This window comes from Melozone crissalis, unplaced genomic scaffold (assembly GCF_028551555.1).
Source record: "Melozone crissalis strain CALT ecotype California unplaced genomic scaffold, PUWL_Pcris_2 ptg000004l_1, whole genome shotgun sequence".
Classification (NCBI taxonomy): domain Eukaryota; kingdom Metazoa; phylum Chordata; class Aves; order Passeriformes; family Passerellidae; genus Melozone; species Melozone crissalis.
In genome coordinates, this window is record NW_026535782.1 from 25,722,112 (window position 1) to 25,729,686 (window position 7,575).

A 7,575-nucleotide genomic window follows, 5' to 3' on the forward strand; every position below is an offset into this window, starting at 1 on the left:
TTCAAATCGCTTGCTTGTTGAAAATGTTCCTTTAATGGTTTATCACAGTCTGTTCAGCACAATAAACATAATAGCCTCTGTGATCCCCATGTTGCTTGATTCCTAGACTTTGTCACAGTTCCATAAAATGGGTAATAAAGTTTGGTCACGATGACCAAATTTGTAAAATCTTTGCATGCAAATAGTCTTTTTTTTTTTGTCCCAGGACCCCAGGCGTGTGCCTGAGAAGTTAATTTGCTGTTAGGGGCCCCAGGGGTGGGCACTTAGCAGAAATACACATCTTGAGGAGGCTCCCCAAAAGGTGACACACCCATTCCTGGCCCAGGACTCGCTGTGCTGAGCTAAGGGCTAAACTGTGCATTTGGGGACCAGCAAGTACCCACAGGACAGAGAGCACCATAACACAGGCGAGGCTGATAGGGGTTTTTTGCCTGGTCCCAGATCTGCCTCTTGGAGGTCCACCAAGATGATTAGCCTTCTCTTCTTAAGGAAGATGGCAGTTTGCATCCCAGTTCATGGAGTTTCCATTATGCAGGCATTAGGTTAGAAAGAGCAGGTACTCAGAGCAGCAGACACAGGGATATGTCTGGCTAATGTCTGGGGCACAAATTGAAGAGTTCAGGAAACTGTATGAAAACCAAGCTACCCCCAAGATTCCCACAGGTAAGTTGGCAGGATTCTTCTGTCTTTTCTTCATTTGCTCTTCCATGGTCTCTTGGCCTGTTACAGTGAAACTTAAAATTATAGAATCATAGAATATCCGGAGTTGGAAGGGACCCACGAGGACTGTCAAAGTCCAGCTCCTGCCCCTGCACAGAACAGCCACAAGAATCACACCATGTGCCTGAGAGTGTTGCCCAAACACTTCTTGAACTCTGTCAGGCTGGTGCTGTGGCCACTTCTCTGGGGAGCCTGTTCCTGGCCTGATCACCCTCTGCATGAAGAATCATTTTATGATATCTAACCTAAACCTCCCCTGACTCAGCTTCATGACCTTTTCTGGAGTCCTGTACCTGGTCATGAGAGTGAAGAAATCAGTTCCTGCCCCTCTGCTTTCCCTTGTGAGGAAGTTGAAGACCACTGTGAGGTGTCCCCTCAGTCTCCTTTTTCCAGGCCAAACAAGCCAAGTGACCTCAGCTGCTCCTCATACGGCTTCCCTTCAAGGCCCTTCACCATCCTCCTGGCCCTCCTTTGGATACTCTCTAACAGATTTATATCTTGTTTATATTATGGTGCCCAAAACTATATACGGGATTTAAGGTGTAGCCATAAAAGTGCAGAGCAGAGTGGGACAGTTCCCTCCATCATCTGATTAAGTCTCTGTGGTGCATGTCCATTGATTCATATCAGCAACCATTCCTCTTTCACCTAAGGGGATTTTGCAGTTATTATTTCCTGAGATGTGTAGGCTTACACATTCTTTGTATTCACTTGTTTGCAGACTCTCCACTCTTAACCTATGTCTTCCCAAGGGCTTCATGACACGTTTCCTTTGGCCTCAGTTACTTGTAAAATAACCAAAATAAGATGACAAAAAAAGCACTAAGTAACAACACCCATTCAGTCCTGAGTCAGATGTGAGTAATTGCATTCATCACATAATATGTCCTCTTCTGCTTTGTCACCCTGCTTACTGGTATTAAAAGATCATTCCAGTGTTCACTTTTCCTGTGTGTGCCATCACTTGGCTCTTCCTGTTATTTTATCTGATGTGATACTCCAGCTGCAACCCACTCACCTGATGGGTCAGCCAAGTGGGTAGCCAGCTTCTGCTACTCTGTGTTTAACTCCCCCCTACTTCTTAGTCATTCCTCCAGCTTGCTTCACTTCCACTTCCCAGGGAATGAACTTCCCAATAAACTTCTGCATGCTTTATTCCACGGTGAGACTATTTGTGTGTACAAAACTAATTGGCTTCTGCCAGATCAAGGCCTGCATTTGTCCAGCAGCCAAGAGTGCTTTATCCAAGATGCCTGTGGCAGGTGTCATATTAAGTTCCTGGTTTTGCTTTCCTCTGCAATCACATCTCGTCCACGCAAATATGGGGAGGAAGTACTGAAAGCTGGTGCTGCCAGTGCCTTGCACAGCTATTTAATTGTCCATAGCTCTTTTCAAAACCAAACCATCTGGTCTGCTCAGTATTAGAAACACAGCCCAGAGCAATGGCAACAATGTGTCCTCCCAATCACACCAGAGGAGCCACATTTGTCATGCCTCACATTTCACCTGAAGCCTGAATGATGCTTTTCACCCCATTCACCCCAGCACCTCTGCATACAAGGAAGTAGAATTTTACCTCTCAGTTTTTCCTTTCTTGATGTCCCACCATCTTTGTGATTACATTAATTTTTAAATATACAGAAGTACTTAAGCATTGTCCTGGTTTAGGAATGACACTCCTGCTCCCTCCCTCAGGGCCCTCCAGTGAGAGGGACAAACAGCAGAGATTATGAGCTAAGAGAAACTTACTGGAAACAGCAGTGAGATAAGAAAATAAACAGTAACAGCAACAATATTAATTACAATAGTGTACAACAGAGAGGGTGTTTTACATGCAAATTGCTCACCCACTGACCTGATGCAGCATGACCCTGAGACAACTAAGAAAATGGCAGCCAGACCCCCGTGCACCTGCTTTTTCTCTGACTGCAATGCCCTCCTTCTCAGAAATGAGAGTCTCTTAACTCCACTCACAAGTGATGATGTGCATGGTATAGAATGACAACATGGACATGCCACATGGCTCCCTTTCAGCTTCTGAGAAAAATTAACCCTGTCCTTGGATAAAAACAGGACAAGCATTAAGTTTTTTGCACAAATAAAGGTCCAGTTGCTTTATGCCTCCTCTTTTCAGAAGTACTACCAGTTGAAACTTCATTGAACAGGTTGTCCCCAGAAGCTGTGGATACTTGATCCCTGTAAGTGTTCAAGGCCAGGTTGGAAGGGGCTTTGAGCACCTTGGTGTAGTGGAAAGGATGCCTGCCCATGGCATGGGGCTTAGAATTAGATAATCTTTCGGTCCTCTTCAACCCAAATAATTTTGTGATTCTGACTTACTGCATCTAGTTGCTCAGCCAAATGAATGTGTGCCATTGTATGTTAAATACATTTTCTGAACATATAGACATGGAAACACTGGAAGTCAGATTGGACGGAGCTCTGAACAACTAGATCTAATTGAAGATATCCCTGCTTATTGTAAGAAGCTGGACTTTTAAGGTACTTTCCAACCCAAACTGTTCTATGATTCTATGATCCTATGATCCTTGCTGTCTGGAGTCTTTGCAACAAGCAGAGTCAATACAGGTCAATGCTCTTTTTGCCTGGCTCTGGGATCCACAGGCTTTGTGCCATGCTGACATGCTAGTAATGGGGAAACCTTGATCCTCCTGCCATCCCACCTCACTCTCAAGTGCAAAAGGAGGGAAGCCATCCTGAGCATGCACTCCACTTTGCTTCCAGATGTCCCTGGCATGCAGGTCCTACTTTACCCAAGTTGCTGTACCAACCATCCTCATGTCCTTCAGTTAGGATGACGAGCTCTGCTGCTCTGGACTGATTCACCTCCACGTGACAATAAGGTTTAACATGTCTTTTCTTCACACCTTTTACTTCCCTTTGCCATTCAAACAACCTTTTGGCCTATTGGATATGCTTCTCACTTCTTTCCTTCCCACCTGTGATTTAATGCTTTTCCCCTCTTTAATCACTCTAAACTTGCAGTGCACTTGTTCTTGAATTCAAGAGAAAGAAACCATCCTCCTGTAATTAACATCCTCTGAAGATACATGAATGTAATTATGATTACACTGAAGATAGCAGTCTACTGTGGCAGCAGTTTAGGTGGGAAGCAATCTGCCTGTTTAGACTCTAAAATGAGACTGCAGATGGCTGTGCCCCAAGCCTGCCACATGGGATTACAATCAGCTTTTATCTGCTAGAAAAAGGGGAAATTGAAACATTAACAGATAGGACACAAGCCTTAACAGTGCTTCCCTACTGAGATGGGGCTAATTAAGCACAGCTAAAAACATTAGCATTGTCACATAAAGGAGGAGCTTTACATTGTTAATAATGGCAAGGGTAAAACTGGAGCTGGAATCTGAACATATGCTACATTAAGGCATGCTATTAAAATAATCAGTGAAAGAAAATAACAAATGAAATTTGGGTGGATCTGAAAAATCAATAGCAGGAAAAACATTAATTAGCCAGAGAGGAAACTTAGCAAAGACAGAAGTCCCATCAAAAAAAAAAAAAAAAAGATTACATTATATTATACACAAATGTCAGCTACAAAATATTATGTGGGACCACCAAAGATTATTATTTTAATTGAAGGGGGTTTTAATTCAGAAAATCTATTAAACATATATAGTCCCTCAAGGCATTTTGTTCTTAGTTCAGGGAGGAGGAAAAAAATAAGCACATTTTTATTGAACTGGAACACATTTGCCATAAAACCATAGTTTTAGCAATATCACATAATAAAAAGTAAAATTTAAATCAACATTTGAAAACAAATCAGCTCAGCAGATGCACTGAAGGAGCTGCTTTGGTCCTGTATAACAGCAGAGTATTGTCTTTGAAGCTACATCATAGTATAAGATAGGGGTTTTATGAGGCCTGATGTGCTCAGGAGGTGTTCAAGAGAAATTACTGCTCCTAGACTGCAGCTGCACTTGAGTCCAACACAAATTAATGTCTATCAAGGGCACAGTTAGGAAGATTATTTTTGCCCAAGGTTCATAATGTGCACACTTTGGGATGGTTTAGATTTGGTATTTTTATCCCAACAGACAGTAAAGTCACTGAGATTCAAGCCCTGGGGAATATCATCCACTGGAGTTCCCCACATGATCCAGACTTTTGGTGTCCCCACATATGGCTGTTGTGTTACAAGCAACACCCTTGAGATCCACCTCACTGTCCAGTTATACTCCCCCCAGCTCCTAGAGGTACCACTGACTGGTCAATAAGTTACCCTACATCTTTGCAGAGAGAAAGGCGTCTTGCCCTAAACAAAGCTCTGTGTGGCAAAAACTAATGCTACAGAACTTGTGTTGGAGGTGGCCATTACACAAACCCCACTCTCACTCTTGCAAGCGGTTTACAATCATGAGGTGCATCTCTGTTTGGTTTTGGGTATGTGTAACTATATAGCAGGACCATAAGTGCATCTAAATACTTCCAACACTTAAAAAAAAAAAAAGAAAAGAAAAAGAAAAGACATTTTTCAGAGGCTACTGGTGATTCTCCATCACTTATGTCCCTGGCGAACTCTCAACAAAGTGTTATATTGTATTTACAACAACAACACAGCAATTGCACAGCACAGAATGAAAGTCAGAAACCTTGTATTATCCAGACCAATAAGGACATTTTCTTTATAAATAAGGTTCAGTGCATCATTATTCAGAGGTTAGGGGGAAGACTTGTTTTCCACTAAAATCTTTAGAATGAAATGGTTTCATAAGCACCTAATTGTCTGTGCTAGGAATGAAAGCTGTTTTACCTTCTATCAGAATTTGACACAAAACACTTTGGTTTGGGTATGTGTGGGTGTATTTGACATGAAAAGAGTCCCCATCTTTCTTAACCAATACACGCAATTAAATAGTATAGTGCTTGATTTCAATAGGAAGTAGGCTTAAGAAAGGAAGATAGGAAGATTTCATTTCCTGTGGAACACAGGAAGCATTTATTATCTTCTGTCTATCCCCTTTCCCTTAACAACGTCAAAGCTATTTCAATTCTTTTTGGCAATTAGCCTTGACCTGTAAAGGATGACCTCTACTATTGCCTTTTCCTCATGAGGGTTTGACTAAAATCAGCTTGTAGTGCACAGATTTACCTTTGCACTTCTCTGAACTCTACGTTATGGAGAATCTCAAGGCCTTAAATAAACTCTTAGGATATGCAGCCCTGAAAGGCTGGTCATGGATCAGTAATGGTTTTTCTGGTAACACAAAAACCTACAAATCATGAAGTTAAACAGGCACAGTTCAGGGTGCACACAAATGACAGATGCAAGGAAGAAAACAGTGATGGGGTGATGGGGAGGTGGGTGAAATCAGAGTGGCTTAGGGCAGTGAGTTTTAGGGATAATTGATCTATTTCATGGAAGTGAAGACCAGTTAAAGTTGCAACCTCTGGTCCACACACAAAACCTAGTGAATCTAGTAAATTGTATGCAAAAGAAAAGCAACAAGACAAAAACAGAAGTGGAGGAAGGAGAGACAGAGTGGGGCAAATAGCATTGTGAGCACGGTCAGAAGAAAGCTTGGCAAGAATGCTTTTGGCCCACGTCCTGACTACAAAGACTAAATCTATGAGCAAAGAAGGTGTGTATGGCTCTGCTCCTGCTCTCCTCAGGACATGAGACTCAGGGTGCTCTTCATGAAGAGCAGGCTGACACCTGCTAGTGGAAGCAGTGGGATAGTAGTAAATAAGAAAATTAAGTGTTTGGTGTTGATGAAAAGTTAGCATGTTTTTCTTCAGTTAAAGGTCAAAAGAGTAGCCAAATTAACAGGTTTTCTGCATTTAGGCAAAGATCTGTGTCACCAAGCTTTAGTCATTTAAAACTTAGATGTCTCATCTAAGGTTTTCATCAGCCAGAGGGCAATTCCTTCCTTCCTAAAATATGGGTCTAAGCTGGGTGGGATGAATCACTCATCCCTCCCGACTGACTGTTCAGGAAGCTGAGACAGTGATGTTAACTTAGCTCAAAAAAAGTGAATATGGGCAGTTTCCAATTACATTGCTGAGCTGAGCACTCCCACTCATGAGCAATTGCTCTAACCCCTGCACTCCTCCTCCAGATGTGTCTCCAAAGGCAGATAAGTCAGTTGTCTTCATTACATGCACAATGTAGGTGCATAAAATCCAGAAAGAGATTCAGGCTTTGTGTCCCAGTTTCAGAGGAACAATAAGTGCAGACTGGGAGAGGGACAGGGTCAGTACAGACAGTCATGTTCCCTCTGAGCCAGCAGGCAGGCCTTCCCACACCTGTCCCTTGAATGTGACTCATCAAAGGCTAGGGTAAGGTTGTGATTTAACCCCAGCTGGCAACTAAGCTGGCACACAACTCACTCTTCCCCAGTGACATGAGGGAGACAATCAGAAGAGTAAAAGTGAGGAAATTCATGGATTGAAATAAAAAGAATTTAATAGGTAAAGCAAAAGCTGCCTATGGAAGCAAAGCAAAACAAGGAATTCATTCACCACTTCCTGTGGGCAGGCAGGTGTTCAGGCATCTCCAGGAAAACAGGAGTCCCTCATGCATAGTGGCGACTTGGAAACACAAATGACATCAGCTCAAACGTGTGTTCCCCTTTTGTCCTCTTCCTCCAGATTTTATGGACTGAATATGATGCCATATGGTATGGTATATCCCTTTGGTCAGCTGTCCCAGCTGAGTCCCCTCCCATCTTCTGGTGTATCCCTAGCCTATGTTCTGGTGCAGCAGTACAAGAAGCAGAAAGGTGCTGATGCTGGGCAACAACAGATTTGTATTCTTCACAGTTTTGAGCACAAATCCACCACTTATTCCCATACAGCTACTACAGAGAAAAT